Genomic DNA, 17,392 nt, shown 5'->3' on the forward strand with positions numbered 1-17,392 from the left:
GGGCCTGAGAACCCAGGACCAGAACAGAGCTGCCAGAAGGCCAGCAGCCCAGGAATGAAGGGCTCAGTCACTCACCAGCAAGAGGGCGGGGCTTTGCCCACTGCCCCAGCTGCACTCCTAGGTGGGCTCTAGAGAGAGCTGACCCCTGACTTCTGCCCACCAGGTGTGCAGGGGTGGCCTGGCCCAACACTCCCTTGCTCTGTACCCCCCTGGGAGAGTGAGCTTCAGCGGCTGTTCTCAGACCCTCCTGACTCGACATGGACCCCAACCATCAGGACACCTTCCACTGACACCCAAGTGAAATACTTGACATAGAAATGCTTAATGTAAAGTGGTGATCAGCAAAAACTTGAAATGTTAGGGGTGGGGTGTGTTTCATCGGAAAATGCTGACTAGCAGGCCTGAGGGCCTGGCTTCCACCCCTAGCACCAAAAAAAAAAAAAGTAAAATAAAGGGAGGGCAAGTAAGAAAAACAGGGAGGGAGGAAGGAAGGAAGGAAGGAAGGAAGGAAGGAAGGAAGGAAGGAAGGAAGGAAAGAAAAAAACTTGAAATGCAAGTTTCAAATATTTCCTATCATTTCACAATTTCAGATTGGGAGCTGGAAAGTAACTGAATATGAACGACTTGTCAATGTGCAGTGGGGGTGGGGGCAGAGGGAGGGGTAAATACTATTCTTTCTTATGTGGATAGATACAGGCATGTTCTTTTTAAAATATTATTTAAAATATCTTTATTTTATTCATTTTTTATATGTGGTACTGAGAATCAAACCCAGTGCCTCACACACGTGAGGCAAGTGCTAACACTGAGCCACAACCCAGGCCCTAGGCATGTTCTTTAAATAAACTTAACTTGAATTTTTAAACAGGGTATAGTAGAAACTGACATAAGAGCTTTCAAACTTCCAAATTTGGAGAAACAAAGATTAAAAGAGCAAGCTAGATCATTTCAGCAAAAATAGGTACACAAGGTAGGCACAGGTGTTTGTGCCTGTAATCCCAGCAACTCAGGAGGCTAAGGTAGGAGGACCACAAGTTCAATGCCAGCTTCAGCAACTTAAAGTCCTGAAGAGTTCCCCATATCCTCACTCTGCTTCTTCTAATTTTTTAAAATATTTTTAGTTGTAGATGGACACAATACCTTTGTTTTATTTCTTGCTCAGGAGAGACCCAGTGCCTCACACATGCTAGGAAAGCACTCTACGACTGATCTACAACCCCAGCCCATGCTTCTTCTAATTTTACCATGTCATCTAACCATGCCATGTTTATCAAAACTCTAAAATTAACATCTGAAACTAAACTACAAAGTTTATTCTGAACTTTACCAGTTTTCCCAATAATTTCCTTCTTCTATTGAATCCAGGATGCATATTTCATTTAGGTTTCATCTCTCCTTTGCCTCCTCCAACTTGTAACAGTTTCTTGATCTTTCCTTGCTTTTCATGACTTGGCACTTTTTTTTTGGGGGGGGGTGTACTGGGGTTTGGACTCAGGGGCACCCAACCACTGAACAATACCCCTAGTCTTATTTTGTATTTTATCTAGAAACAGGGTCTCACTGAGTTGCTTAGTGCCTTTCCATTGCTGAGGCTGGCTTTAAACTAGCGATCCTCCACTCTCAGCCTCCCCAGCCACTGGGATTACAGGCATGCACCAGGGAGCCTGGCAAGCTTTTTTTTTTTTTTTTTTATTTGCAGAGTACATTTTTGCAGAGTACACTGTTACAGAATGTTTTTTCCTATTCTGTTCCATCGAAAGGATACTAAAGTTTATTCAACCTGTTGGAAAGGATTAAGAATAAGCCAAAGTCAATAGAGATTTTTATTGATCACTGAAATATCCACTTGACTCCAGGACTGTGTTTCTATGGCTGGATGACACTTAGATCTTATTCATCGGCCTGCTGAACTGTTCCTTTTTCAGACACGTAAACACCATCCAAAGTTTTTCTGATATCCTTGCTTTTCACTGTTGTGGCTTGTGGAATTAAAGCAGCTGAATTTGAAACAAGTTCAATATCACTTTCTTCAAGGATTAATTCATTAATTTCTGAGCTTGAGACACTGAACAAGCAACACCTGTCCTCATCCAAACCATGCAGATGTATTTGTCACCCAAGAAATTTCAGATTTCGGAGGAAGTCCTGTTTCTGGCTGCTCTGTGACACGAAACCAAAAAAGAAGACAGGCAGCTTCTCCACAGGGTCCTGCCTACCCAGAATAGAATATCTCAGAGAGTGTGAGAAGACCCCATACAGTGGATTTTCACAGAAATCACCTGTGACCACCTGTGCAGATTTCAGAGCCTCTGGGCTCGAGTAAGTCTCCAGACTCTGGACCCAAAGCCCACAGTTCTAGCTCACAAGCAGCTCACAAGCGGCTCACAAGCGGCTTAGCAGAACCACCTATCAGCACCTCTGCAGAACTCCAGACTGCACTACACTCCCATGCAGGTCACACGGCTGCTATCTATACACAGAACAAGGCCATCGCTCAGCTCCCCCCACATCACCAGACAACCCAGCGCTGGAAGCAGACTGACTCCATCTTGGAAAACCTTCCTCAACATTTTGTGGTGGGCCTGGCTATCAGAATGGATCTCCATTTGGGCAAGTACCTGATTTCTAATCCCACACGCCCCCCCAGAGGGGAGAACTTGGCACAGTGGCCACCCAACACTAGAACAGCTCTCAGTTGGACAAAAGTGCAGTGTGCACATGGCGCCATCCACCTGGTGTGAGCCTGGGGGTGAGAGGTCCCGCAGTTGGGACCTGATAAGTAAGAGAGGGGAGGGGACTAAAGTCTGGAGCATAACAGAGAGACCAGGATCTGGGAAATCTCCAGGCAAGAGAGGGAGATGATACCGGGGGCTCAAGTCAGAGGAGTGGTAACAAAGGAAGACTCATGAGGTGCAATTTCCTTTCTGGGACTGGTGAGTGGCACTCCCTGCTTCCAGATGCTCCACAGCAGGTCCAGTCTTCTCACCTGGTTACCTACACCATCCTGAGGGCAGAGACACCAGCTTAAAACAGACAACTCCACCTACTGGATGAGAAGAGAAACAGGAAAAGAGAGATCTTGGAACCCTACAAGAGCACTACAAATCTATAGGGTAAAAACAATAATACACCAAATCCATGGAGTTGGAAAGGAAGACACATGAACAACATGAAAAGACAAAGGAAGAAAATACCACAAACAAATCAAGACAACACATCATTAGAAGCACTGGCAGATACAGCAGAAAAAAATGACAGAAAGATTTCAGGATATATATGGTTAAAATGTTTTGGGATCTCAAAGAAGACATAAGAGAACAAATACAGGCAGTGAAAGATCACTTCAACAATGAGCTAGATAAACAAATCCAAGAAGCAAAAGATCACCTCAACAGGGAGATAAAGGCTCTACAAAAAACCAAACAGAAATCCTTGAAATGAAAGAAATAATAAACCAAATTAAAAACTCAAATGAAAGCATCACAAACAGAGTAGACCACTTAGAAGGTAGGACATCAGACAATGAAGATCAAATAAATCATCTTAAAAACAACATAGATCACACAGTGAAAATGATAAGAAACCACAAGAAGAACATTTGAGACATATGGGATAACATAAAAAGACCAAATTTAAGAGTTATTGAGATAGAGGAAGGCACAGAGGTGCAAACCAAAGGAACGAACAATCTATTCAACAAAATAATATCAGAAAACTTTCCAAACATGAAGAATGAACTGGAAATCCAAATTCAGGAAGCCTACAGGACACTAAGTATACAAAATCACAACAGATCCACACCAAGGCACGTTATAATAAAAATGCCTAACTCAGAGAATAAGGAGAGAATTTTAAAAGCCACAATCAGATTATATATAAGGGAAAACCAATTAGGATAATGACAGATTTTTCAACACAGACCCTGAAAGCTAGAAGATCCTGGAACAACATATATCAAGCTCTGAAAGATAATGGGTGCCAACCAAGAATCTTCTATCCAGCAAAATTAAGCTTTATATTTGAAGATGAAATAAAAACCTTCCATGATAAACAAAAGTTAAAAGAATTTATAGCTAGAAAACTGGCACTACAAAACATCCTAGGCAAAATATTTCATGAAGAGGAAATGAAAAACAGCAATGAAAATCAGCAGAGAGAGGTAGTACACTAAAGAAAAAACTAATCAAAGAGGAAAACCAATCCAAGTAAAATAACAAAAATAAACAAATATGGCTGGAAATACAAACCATGTCTCAATAGTAACCCTGAATGTTAATGGCTTAAACTCACCAATCAAAAGACATAGGCTAGCAGATTGGATTTTAAAAAAAAGATCCAACAATATGCTGCCTCCAGGAAACTCATCTGATAGGAAAAGACATACACAGACTGAAGGTGAAAGGTTGGGAAAAATCGTACCACTCACATGGACTACGAAAGCAATCAGGGGTCTCCATACTCATATCAAATAAAGTAGACTTCAAGCCAAAGTTAATCAAATGGGATAAAGAAGGACACTACTTTGCTCAAGGGAACCATACACCAATGCCACAGTCTGGCTGGGCACAATTCAGGAGCCACTTGTCAAAAGAAACGAACTTTATTTTTAGAACACACACCACACCACACAGCTCTTCAGGAAAACCTTCAGAGCCCAACTGCCACCACCGGCTTCCCACAAGCCTCTCCACCTCCCCCACTCCTCCTGCTCTTGAGGCCAATTGGCTGGGTCGCATGGGCGGAGCCAAAAAAAGTCCCCCAATGAGCAGCTCCGTGGTCTGAAAGGGCGGGGAAACAGCCCAATGAGCATCACCGCAGAGGAGCCAATCAGTTGGCAGCTAGAAGTTTGCTGGGGCTGCTGTGAGCCAATCATCAGCTGGCAACTGGAAGTTTGCTGGCAGCTGGAAGTTTGCTGGGGCCCCTTGGACTGTGGCTCTCAACACACCAACAAGACATAACAATCATAAATACATATGCCCCAAACAATGGTGCAGCTATGTTCATCAAACAAACTCTTCTCAAGTTCAAGAGTCAAATAGACCACAACACAATAATCTTGGGTGACTTTAACAAACCTCTCTCACCACTGGATAGATCTTCCAAATAAAAGTTGAATAAAGAAACTATAGAACTCAATAACACAATCAATAACTTAGACTTAACTGACATATATAGAATATTTCAACCTGCATCAAACGGATACACTTTCTTCTCAGCAGCACATGGATCCTTCTCTAAAATAGACCATATACTATGACATAAAGCAAATCTTAACAAATACAAAAAAGTAGAGATACTACCATGCATTTTATCCGATCATAATGGAATGAAACTGGAAATCAACGACAAAATAAAAATAAAAATTTCTCCACCACCTGGAGATTAAACGATATGATACTGAATGAACAATGGGTCACAGAAGACATCAAGGAGGAGATTAAAAAATTCTTAGAGGTAAATGAGAACACAGACACAACATATTGAAATCTCTGGGACACTATGAAAGCAGTTATAATAGGAAAATTCATTGCATGGAGTTCATTCCTTAAAAGAAGAAAAAAAGTCAACAAATAAATGACCTCACGGTACATCTCAAAGTCCTAGAAAAAGAGCAAACCAGCAGCAAAAGCAGTAGAAGGCAAGAAATAATTATAATTAGAGCTGAAATCAATGAAATCAAAACAAAAGAAACAATTGACAAAACAAAAAGTTGGTTCTTTGAAAAAATTAAATTAAATTGACAGACACTTAGCCACACTAATGAAGAGAAGGAGAGAGAGAACTCAAATTACCAGCATACATGATGAAAAAGGCAATATCACAACAGACACTACAGAAATACAGAGGATAATTAGAAATTATTTTGAAATCTCATACTGCAATAAAATAGAAGGCATAAACAAATTTCTAAGTAATACGATTTGCCCAGATTGAGTCAGGAAGATACTCACAATTTAAACAGACTAATATCAAGTGAGGAAATAGAAGAAGCCATCAAAAGCTTACCAACCAAAAAAAAGACCAGGACTGGATGAATACACAGCTGAGCTCTACAAGACCTTTAAAGAAGAACTAATACCAATACTCTTCAATTTATTTTAGGAAATAAAAAAGAGGCAGTAATTCCAAACTCATTCTATGAGGCCAATATCACCCTGATCCAAAAACCAGGCAAAGACACATCAAAGAAAGAAAACTTCAGACCAATACCTCTAAAGAACATAGATGCAAACATTCTCAATAAAATTCTGACAAATTGAATACAAAAATATTTCAAAAAGATTGTACACCATGATCAAGTGGGATTCACCCCAGGGATGCAAGGTTGGTTCAACATATGGGAATCAATAAATGTAATTCATCATATCAATAGATTTAAAGATAAGAATAATGATCATCTCAATAGATGCAGAAAAAAAATTGACAAAATACAACACCCCTTTATGTTCAAAACACTAGAAAAACTAGGGAAAACAGGAACATATCTCAACATAAAGGCTATCTATGCTAAGCCTCAGGCCAACATCATTCTAAATGGAGAAAAATTGAAGGCATTTCCTCTAAAAACTGGAACTGTAAGGGTCCGGCGAACGTCAGAGGAAGAGACCACCAAGAGACTGGCTCATGCAACAGCAAAAGGGGTTTATTGAGGATCCAATCCAGCTGGGGCTCCGTGCTCACTCAAGAAGGGAGAGTGGCCCAGAGCCCCAAGCAGGGGTTGAGTAGTGCTTAAGTACACTTTTGGGGGAGGACGGGGGCTTTGCATACATCAGAACAAATCATCATGAGGCGCTGGAAAATCGAACAACAACTCTCAAACTTGATTAGCACATTCATTGGCAGGAACAGGTCGGGCGGGGGTGATAGGTCAGTTCTAAAGCAGGGTACACATTCAAACTGATTGGTTTGGGCCCTGAATGTCTACGTGCCAAGCTGCACAGGGTCCTAGGTTATTTATCTACTGGACAGTCCCGGGAATTGTTTTAACAGCTACAGGAATTTCAGGTTTTGGGTGTAGCATAGGAACTTAACAATACCTGGTCCTTTACATTTTAACTCAGGCTTTGCAGCTTAGAAACTTTACCCTTTCATTCCCCACTCCTTTTTCTGACTACTTTTAATCTTAAAAGTAATGAATCATAATTATTGAAGGGTTTCACATTTCATGAGTTGTTTTGTGTTCCCTGGAATCATTTTTTGCATGGCCTCCATTTTAGATTTCACTCGGTATTAGACCCTGATTTATCTAACTACACTGACTACCTAACTTTAAATCTGGCTTCATTGCCCCCTCTAATTTGGGAACTCCTTACTGCTGTAAGGAAGGGGGGCGAAGAGGATCTTTCTGGCTTCTTCAGGCTGAAAAGGGACGGTGTGTGGCAAGCAGTTTGGAGTCCCCCTTTAAAATTGGGTCTATCGAGTGGTCCATGATAAAAGTCTGATTGAGAAGTAATAGGCTGGAGGGCCATTTGAGTGAAGGGTGGTCTATAAGAGAAACAAGAATTCATTAGTACTGGAACCATATTGATGCAGCAATAAATCCCATAGCACAGGAATATGCCAATGAGTATAATGGCAAAGACAAAGACTAACAATGTTTTCCACCAGGAAGTACCAAGAACCAGGAGCTAAGATATTTTTTCCATGACAAAGTTGCTGAGTACATGGCTTCTTGCTCAGTACGTGGCTTCTTCTATATTTATCATGTAAATCTTTAAGGATATTTGTCACATTGCCAGAAATGTCAGGGATGTAAACACAACAATTAACATTTAGGTTTACAGATGTCCTTTCCCTTAAGATACAGTTTAATAATTCAATGTCATCTGATCTTGCAAAATCCTTTTACTAGTATGACCTGTGTCTAATAGAGAAACCTTTAATTCTGTTACTTAGGGCTGGACAACCATACTAGCAAACACCAAGCCTGCCTGTGTAGGTTAGGAATATCTGTGGGCCTCAAACTAAAAACTACTCTGGCAGTTCCTTTTAATAGTTATCAGGCATTCCTGTCTGAGAATCTCTTTTGTAGCCTCCAGTTTACTTATTTATGGAAGTTACATTTATCTATTATTATCATTTAAAATGCCCAGGAACAGCTGTGCTTTGGCTTTGACTGTCTTTGCTAAATGTTTAAGATGAAGCAAGTCAAACTGACTTTTGTTTCTATGTTATTGTTAACAGTCAGCTGAGTTTCCCTGGGAGTCCTCGGGGAACTTACAGCAGCTTCTCAGTTCTGCTAGTGCCATTTGTTCTAGGATGGGTCCAGGCCTTGCTTGACCATGTGGCTTCCCTTGGAAGCATCAGGAATGTTTCCCTTTTCTGATGACCCTCCTTTTCACAGCAAATGCACTGATTGGCTTTCTGTCCTCCACTGGTCTCATTAATCTCCCTGATCAGGAAGTTATGTGGCCCAGAGTTGCAAAGCTCTTTGGAGAAGTCCCCTATTCCCTGACTCAGACTGACTCTGAGGGCAAGAGCCAAATATTGGTTTTCTTGGCCCTTTTAATTTAACTTTAATTTTAGAACTTAATCTTAAACATCCAGCAAATAAGCTAACAGCCTTATATTAAGAGCACTGGGCTTTAATGTCTATCTCTCTATCCTGTAGGTGATAACCCCTTATCTTAAATTAACCCAGGTTGTGAGTTCTAAAAGCAGTACCTTTTTAAAACATTAACAGGCAATCCTTAGACCATCTATAAGCAAACTATAAACTAAAATTAACTAGGGTAAAAACATATTTAGTTTATATAATAGCTACCTTGAATTTTGGCAGGGTTATACATTATAATCCCCTGTTTGAGATCCTAGTAATCTTGGCAAAAACCAACTTTTGGACACAACTTTAAATGTACTGGAATCTGGCTTACTTCTTTTATAGTCTCTTTCACATGAGGTGGGATATAGAGCCTTATCTCAAGTAAGGCAGGGCTCTTTATAAATCTTAAATACTATAGTTCTGAAGCTGATCTTTGCTTTTTAGATATCATTTTACAAAGCCTATATAAATTGTTGTTCAAGTTTACATGAACATTAGCTAACACAACATAATATCACATCTAAAACATGAATTAAAGAAAGGCTGAAAGCTTCTAACCTTTTATAGAAAAGTAGCAAAGTATTTTTGTGTTTTACAATAAAACCTTCACACAGATTAGGCTCTCATTAACTTAAAAATACATTTAAATTGTATCTCAGTGTAAAAAGTAACATAGAACTGTATATATCTTATTGATAACAAGTCCAGTTGTAGAACACAAATGATATAAATAAATCTCCAACATGTTTTTCTTTTAAGCCTAAAATTACCATACAACTTTAGAACACCAGCTTGATACAATGTTCTTTTGAAGCTTCTACCTTACAGACTTGTATACCTGGAAGATACGAACACATTAAAATTACCAAAATTACCATAATTGCATTGATGTTTTTATATTAACCAAGTTTAGCTTTTAAAGAAATAACATTACAATATTGAAAAATAACAGCTGTTGTTTAACCATAGTTGTATAATCTTTAATTTCTTTAAGATTACTTGCTCAAAAATTTACACTTATAACCAACTTACACAGACCTTCTTTATCACTTACTTAAACCCTCTTAATTACTTAATCACATAGACTCTCTTATCCAGAAACACATTTTTTAATTAAATCTATATCTAGAACCTTTTAGTTTCTCTTTTCCATGTTAACTTCCTTCTGTTCACATTTTGAAACAATACTTGTAAATTTCTGAATTTAAGCAGATTATTTCATAGACATCAACATTTTATTAGGGTCTTTTTGAACACCTAGAAAAACTTATAAGCTTAATTTTAAAGACATCTTTACTTTTATCTGTTTACCCAATTTAAATTGAACCATTAAGCAAGGGGGTGTGAAAGGAATCATTAAGTCTCAGAGTTGGGGTTAGGTCCCTTACTGGAGGAGGGGAACCATAGAGAATCTCATAAGGGGTGAGGTTACATAAAGAAGTGGAGGGGGTATTTCCTGCACGAAACAGTGCATAAGGTAGGAGCATAGTCCAATCTTTTATGCTGGTCTCCAAGCTTAATTTCGTTAAGGTCTCCTTGATGGTTCTATTTATCCTTTCTACCTGTTCTGAGCTCTGGGGTCTATGAGCACAATGTAACTTCCAATTAATCCCCAGGGTCCTGGCCAATCCCTGACTTACCTGGGCCACAAATGCCTGTCTGTTATCGGACCCCATTACCTTAGGCAATCCGAATCTTGGAAAGATGTCTTCTAGGATCTTATCTTTGTTCTTTATTTCCTTTCCGGCGGAGGTTAATAGCCCCCTTTGCTGGTAAATAGCCTCGTGCACATGAGCAGTGGCAAATGCATAGCGGCTATCAGTGTATATGGTGGCCCTTTTGCCTGTTGCTAGCTTCAGTGCTTTCGTGAGGGCAATTAGTTCTGCTTTTTGAGCTGATGTCCCTTCTGGGAGACAAGAGGACCAGATGACATTAGTTTTGCTAACTACAGCTGCTCCAGCCCGCCGCTTACCATCTTGGAGGAAGCTGCTCCCATCTGTAAAAAATAAGACCTCAGGGCGAGGCAGTGGCTGATCCTTTAAGTCTCGTTGTACACTGGTCTCCTCTGACAGTATGTGTTGACAATCATGAGCGACAGGTCCTGATGATTCTTCCAGCAGCAGTGTAGCCGGGTTGAGTGGAGCAGGGGGTCCCAGCGTTATTCTGTCTTTGTCAAGCAAGAGGCTCTGGTAATGGGTTATTCTGGAGTTTGATAGCCACCTGTCTGGAGGCTGATGGATGATGCTCTCCAGGGCATGGGAGGCTATAATGGTCAGCTTCTGTCCCAATGTTAATTTATCAGCATCCTTTATTAGAAGGGCTGCCGCTGCTATAGCCCTTAGGCAATGGGGCCACCCGCTAACCACTGGGTCCAGTTTTTTTGATAAGTATGCTATAGGCCTTTTCCAAGGTCCCAAAGTCTGAGTGAGCACTCCCCATGCTACTCTTTTCTTTTCCTCAATGTAGAGAGTGAAGGGTTTTTCTACATCTGGGAGTGCTAAGGCCGGAGCAGATAGCAGAGCCTTTTTGATATTATCAAAAGCCTGTTGGTGTTCAGGGGTCCATTGGAACTGGGCATCCCCCTTTATCAGCAGGTATAAAGGGGCAGCCAGAGACGCAAACCCAGGAATCCATAACCTGCAAAAGCCGGCAGTCCCAAGAAACTCTCTGAGTTGTCTCTTATTAGATGGGGGCGGTATCTGCACAACGGTTCGTTTTCTGGGCTCAGTGAGCCATCGTTTGCCACCTCTAAGAGAATAACCCAGGAAGATTACTTCTTGCTGGCAAATTTAGGTCTTTTTGGCAGAAGCCCTATATCCGAGCTGAGCAAGCTCAGATAATAGTGCTTGGGTCCCAGACTCACAGTTCTCCTTGGTGTTGGCTGCCAGCAGCAGATCATCCACATATTGGAGTAGGGTGACTTCGGGGTGTGCAGTTCTGAAGTCGTTGAGGTCCCTGTGGAGAGCTTCATCAAAGAGAGTGGGAGAGTTTTTGAACCCTTGTGGGAGTCTAGTCCAGGTTAGTTGGCCTGATGTTCCTGTTTCTGAGTCTATCCACTCGAGAGCAAACAACAATTGACTGTCCTTATGCAGGGGCAAGCAGAAGAAAGCATTTTTAAGTCCAGCACAGTGTACCATTTTCGTTCCAGATTCCGAGTGCTAAGCAAATTATATGGATTGGGTACCGTGGGGTGAATGTCCTGCACTCTGTTGTTGATCTCTCTTAGATCTTGAACAGGACGGTAGTCCCCAGTTCCTGGTTTTCTTACTGGTAGCACGGGGGGGGGTATTCCAGGCCGATTGACAGGGCCTTAGAACCCCAAGAGCCAGGTATTTCTGAATATGGGGCCTTGTCCCCTCCCTAGCTTCTTTGCTTAGAGGATATTGTTTAACACTGATTGGAGAGGCAAAGGCTTTTAATTCTACTACTATTGGAGGTTGTTTTATGGCTAGACCTAACCCAGCAGTTTCTGCCCAGGCATCAGGATAATCTTTTATCCATTTCTGGGGTAGTTTGCCTGTTTGATCAGTCCCAGGGGCTGTGAAGAGTTGATGTTCATCTTCTACTGACATAGTCAAAGCCGTGACTATGGGGGTTTTTACTGAAGTGAGTAGATTCCTGCCCATCAATGGGGCCAGGCATTCTGGGATTACTAGGAAAGAGTGGTGGATTTTATTTTTCCCTCCTAGGTCCATAGTTCTCTTTGTTGTCCAAGCCTGATATTTATTGCCATTAGCCCCTTGAACTAAGGATCTTTTATTAGATAGAAGGCCCAGTGGGGTCTTAAGGGCTGAATATATTGCTCCTGTATCTACTTCAAAGGTCACTGGGGTCCCCTCCACTTCAAATGTTACCCTGAGCTCGGGGAGGGGATTTAAGCCCCAACTTTCCTAGTCATCTTCTAGAGTCAGCATGGCAGGCTGGCGTGACTGCTTCTTTTTGGGGCACCCTTTGACCCAGTGTCCTTTTTCTTTACAGTAGGCACATTGATCTGAGGCCAGGGGCAGCTTTTGGCATGGGCCCAGGTATCCCTTCCTGTCTCCCTGCTTTTTAACTTCTGGTCTATCTACGACTGTGACCAGGACCTTTGCCAATGCTTTAGTCTGCCTTTTGCTCCTTTCATCTTCCTTTTGTTCTCTCTTATAATATACTTTCTCAGCTTCTCTGACTAAATCTCTTAAGGTCATATCTTGTAATCCATCTAAAAGTTGTAACTTTTTCTTAATATCCAGGGCAGCCTGCCCAATAAAAGCCATTGCAATAGATGCCTTTTGGTCCTCTGCCTGAGGATCAAAGGGAGTATATCTCCTATATGCTTCCATAATTCTCTCCAGAAACATTGAGGGAGATTCATTGGGTCCCTGGATAATCTCTCTTACCTTGGCCAAATTAGTTGGCTGCCTGGCAGCCACTCAGAAACACACTATAAGAGCCCGGCGATAAGTGGACAGATGCTCCCTACCTTCAAAGGTGTTAGGGTCCTAGTTGGGTCGGTTTGAGGGGAAGCCAGTTTCAATGATGTTGGGAAGTTGAGTTGGCCTCCCATCTGGTCTGAGAATATTCTTTCTGGCTTCCAGGAGGATTCTCTCTTGTTCCTCTGTTGTGAAGAGAGTCCCCAGGAGTTGTTGGCAGTCATCCCAAGTGGGCTGGTGTGAGAACATCAGTGACTCGACTAAACCTGTAAGTCGGGTGGGGGGAGGGGTTGGAGTGGGGGCTGGAACAAGGAAGGGCTTCACCCATGTGGGAGGAAATTTGCAGAGATCCTGCCAGGTTAAGATATATGGCTGTTGATCTGGATGGTCATGTGGCCCCGGCTGAAAGACAATATCTCTGACTTTGCGGATTAGAGGAAGGTGGAAGGATCCTTCTGGGGGCCATTTAACTCCGAGGGTGGGCCATTCTGAAGTGCAGAGAGTCTGCCAGTTCCGGCGTTTCACTGAAAAAGAAAGATTCTGGGCCCTTAAGCGGACATCCGTCCAATGATCAAGGGTCAGGGACAGAGGCGTGGAATGGCTTTGTCCCATACTAGGAGTTACTCAGGCAAAGACAGGGACAATACAAACGTGACACAGAGACAAGGACAAACAGTAAACGTTTAACACGAGTACCTTAAAGGCAGACAGTAAACTCAACACGAGACAATGAACAAGACTAAAGTAGCCGGCAGAACCTGATGGGTTGGCAGTAGAATCACTGAATACACCTCCAAGTTGAGGGCGCTTCCGTCCCCTAGTTTCCCGAGTCCTCCAAGGCGTCCCTTGGGGAAGTGGCCTGTGGCTTCAGGACACGTCTGTCCACCACCGCCAGGGGGAGCTCACGCTCTCCGCCGGCAGCCACTCTGCCAACCCTTAAACCGAACCTGACCTGACCTGAGCGATCGCAAGAAAAAGGAAAAAGGCGCCCTACTTACTCCCAGAGGAGTCCGTTGGGGTCTCCTTGTCTGGCGCTGCGGGATTCCCGGCCAACGCACCAAATGTAAGGGTCCAGCAAACATCGGAGGAAGAGACCACCAAGAGACCGGCTCATGCAACAGCAAAAGGGGTTTATTGAGGATCCAATCCAGCACGCTGGGGCTCCGTGCTCACTCAAGAAGGGAGAGTGGCCCAGAGCCCCGAGCAGGGGTTGAGAAGTGCTTAAGTACACTTTTTGGGGAGGGCAGGGGCTTTGCATACATCAGAACAAATCATCATGAGGCGCTGGAAAATCGAACAACAACTCTCAAACTTGATTAGCACATTCATTGGCGGGAACAGGTTGGGCGGGGGTGATAGGTCAGTTCTAAAGCAGGGTACACATTCAAACTGATTGGTTTGGGCCCTGAATGTCTACGTGCCAAGCTGCACAGGGTCCTAGGTTATTTATCTACTGGACAGTCCCGGGAATTGTTTTAACAGCTACAGGAATTTCAGGTTTTGGGTGTAGCATAGGAACTTAACAATACCTGGTCCTTTACATTTTAACTCAGGCTTTGCAGCTTAGAAACTTTACCCTTTCAGAACAAGACACAGATGCCCTCTTTAACCACTTCTATTCAACACTGGCCAAAGCAATTAGATAGATGAAAGAAATCAAAGGGATATGTATAGGGAAAAAAAGAACTTAAATTAGCACTATTCGCTGATGATATGATTCTATACCTAGAAGACCCAAAAAGCTCCACTAGAAAACTTCTAGAACTAGTAAATGAATTCAGCAAAGTAGCAGGATACAAAATCAACACCCATAAATCAACAGCATTTCTGTATATCAGTGACAAATCCTCTGACAAGGAAATGAGGAATTTATAATAACCTTAAAAAAAGATACTTGGGAATTAACTTAATGAAAGAGGTGAAAGATCTATACAATGAAAACTACAGAACCCTAAAGAAAGAAATCAAAGAAGATCTTAAAAGATGGAAAGATCTACCTTGCTCTTGGATAGGCAGAATTAATATTATCAAAATGACCATACTACCAAAAGCACTACACAGATTTAATGCGATTCTGAACAAAATCCCAATGGGATTCCTCATAGAAATAGAAAAGGCAATCATGAAATTAATCTGGAAAATAAAGAGACCCAGAATAGCTAAAGCAATCCTTAGCAGGAAGAGCAAAGCAGGTGGCATCACTATACCAGATCTTAAACTGTACTACAGAGCAGTAGTAACAAAAACAGTATGATATTGGCACCAAAACAGCCTGGTAGACCAATGGTACTGAATAGAGGACACAGAGACTAACCCACAAAATTACAATTATCTTATGTTAGACAAAGGCACCAAAAATATGCACTAAAGATAGCCTCTTCAACAAATGGTGCTGGGAAAACTGGAAATCCATATGCAACAAAATGAAATTAAACCCCTATCTCTCACCATGCACAAAACTCAACTCAAATTGGATCAAGGACCTAGGAATTAAACCAGAGACTCTGCATCTAATAGAAGAAAAAGTAGGCCCTAACCTGAGGTAGGGAAGGGGGACATGGGAGGAATAAATGAATTCTAGATAGGGCAGAGGATGGTACATGTATGAAGACACAAATTGGATTTCAACCTACTTTATATACAAAGAGAGATAGGAAAAATTGTGGTATATATGTGTAATAAGAATTAATGCAAAAAAGTACATGTATAAAGACATGAATTGTCATGAACATACTTTATATACAAAGATATGAAAAATTATGCTCTATATGTGTAATAAGAATTGTAATACATTCCACGGCCGTATATTTAAAAAAAATAAAAGCACTTTAAAAAACAGCAAATGACACTAAAAAATAATAATAATAATAAAATAAAACGTGATAACACACAAAAAAAAGAAAAAAGAAATTTCAGATTTCAACAAGAGACCCATTCTCCCTGATAACAACGTTGGTGGGGAAGTAAGCATACACAGACTTCATCTTGTAACGGAAGCCCAGTGTAACACCCTTGATCAGGTTTTGACTACTCATCACGCAAACAATGACCAGTCCTTTCTATTTCCCCACCATTTGTCAACCCATAATCTCTTCTTTTTCTTTCCAAGGAGGCTGAGTTCTACATTGATATGATTAAATCACTCCAGAGGGTTCCTCTTCAGCCCTTCACAATAACTGTGTGTCCCTTCAGAGACAAGTGGACATTTTCTGGAATGTCGACAGTCTGATTGCTGAGAACAGTCTTCATTCTTGCAATAGACACAGCAAAGAGCCAGAGTGGTTTTTGTTGTTGTTGTTGCTGTTTTGATAGCAGGAATTGAATCTAGGGGCACTTAACCACTGAGCCACATCCCCAGCTCTTTTTTTGTTTTTTATTTTGAGGCAAAGTTGCTTAGAGCCTCACTAAATTGCTGAGGGTGGCTTTGAACTGGAGATCCTCCTGCCTCAGCGTCCTGAGCTGTTGAGATCACATGCATGCACCACCACACACAACACAGAGTGTGCCGCAGTCTAGCTGGGCACAAAATCACGAGCCACTCACAGCCTTGTAGATTCAAACAGCAATTCTTTATTCCGGAACTCTCGCCGGCACTCTATATGCACGTTCTGGGGAAAATCCACACCTCCACTGGGCTCTGCATACCAAAATACTCTCCGAATCCCCGAGAACTGAACGGGAACTCAAGGAGTGGGCACCTGAGGCAGCAGGATATGCCCTATTCCCAGCAGGATATGCCCTATTCCCAGCAGGATCCACCCTAAACCCAGACCCACCCTAAACCCAGGTCACTGCAAATGACCTGGGTCCAAGGCAAGCCCATTTCCACAATGGAGAGTCCTCCCTCTAAACAACATTGGGTAGGCTGACAAGGAAATTGCCATGCGTCATTCCTACTTGGCTATGGCTCTCAGCAGAATGTATTTTGTAGAATAGCCCATAATTTGAGTTTGTCTGAAAACTTCCCAATGAGACTGGAATTGTGCATTGGAGAGAAAACATGAAAAATCTAAAGTGTCATTTTCCTCTGTTGTATCAAGCTACACAGACAGCATCAGCATCAGTAGGCATGTCACCTTGATGGCTTGGTTAAAGTGCCAGTTAAGGTTACTATTTCTTTCCCCTTTTCATACTCTAATTTTTGAAGTTAGTCCTTGAATAAACAAACAATAGCTCAGCTAGCATTCAGGAGCCTGCATTGGACCCCAGCACCACAAAAGCAAATAACAGTACGACTGACAAAAACATTAGATCTGGGGAGTTTAAGAAATAAAGCTAAGACTGGGGTGTAGCTCAGGGGCAGAGGGCCAAGGGCAAGCCCCCGGCTCAATCCACAGTGCTCCCCGCCCACTAAAAGGAAAAAACCCACAGATACACCAAATCACCAGAATCAGGAGAAGCGGAGTTGTGGTCTCCACCAAATATGTCTCCTCCTCCC

General features: G+C 41.9%; 1 pseudogene; it reads right to left on the reverse strand.

The window, feature by feature from the left end:
- Positions 1-1,890: 1,890 nt before the first annotated feature.
- On the reverse strand, positions 1,891-16,203 carry LOC124100326 (large ribosomal subunit protein uL6-like; annotated as a pseudogene).
- Between the last annotated feature and the right edge of the window lie 1,189 nt (positions 16,204-17,392).

This window comes from Marmota monax, unplaced genomic scaffold (genome assembly GCF_021218885.2).
Source record: "Marmota monax isolate L192 unplaced genomic scaffold, Marmota_monax_Labrador192_F-V1.1 WCK01_AAM20220418_F8-fsc00149, whole genome shotgun sequence".
Classification (NCBI taxonomy): Eukaryota; Metazoa; Chordata; class Mammalia; order Rodentia; family Sciuridae; genus Marmota; species Marmota monax.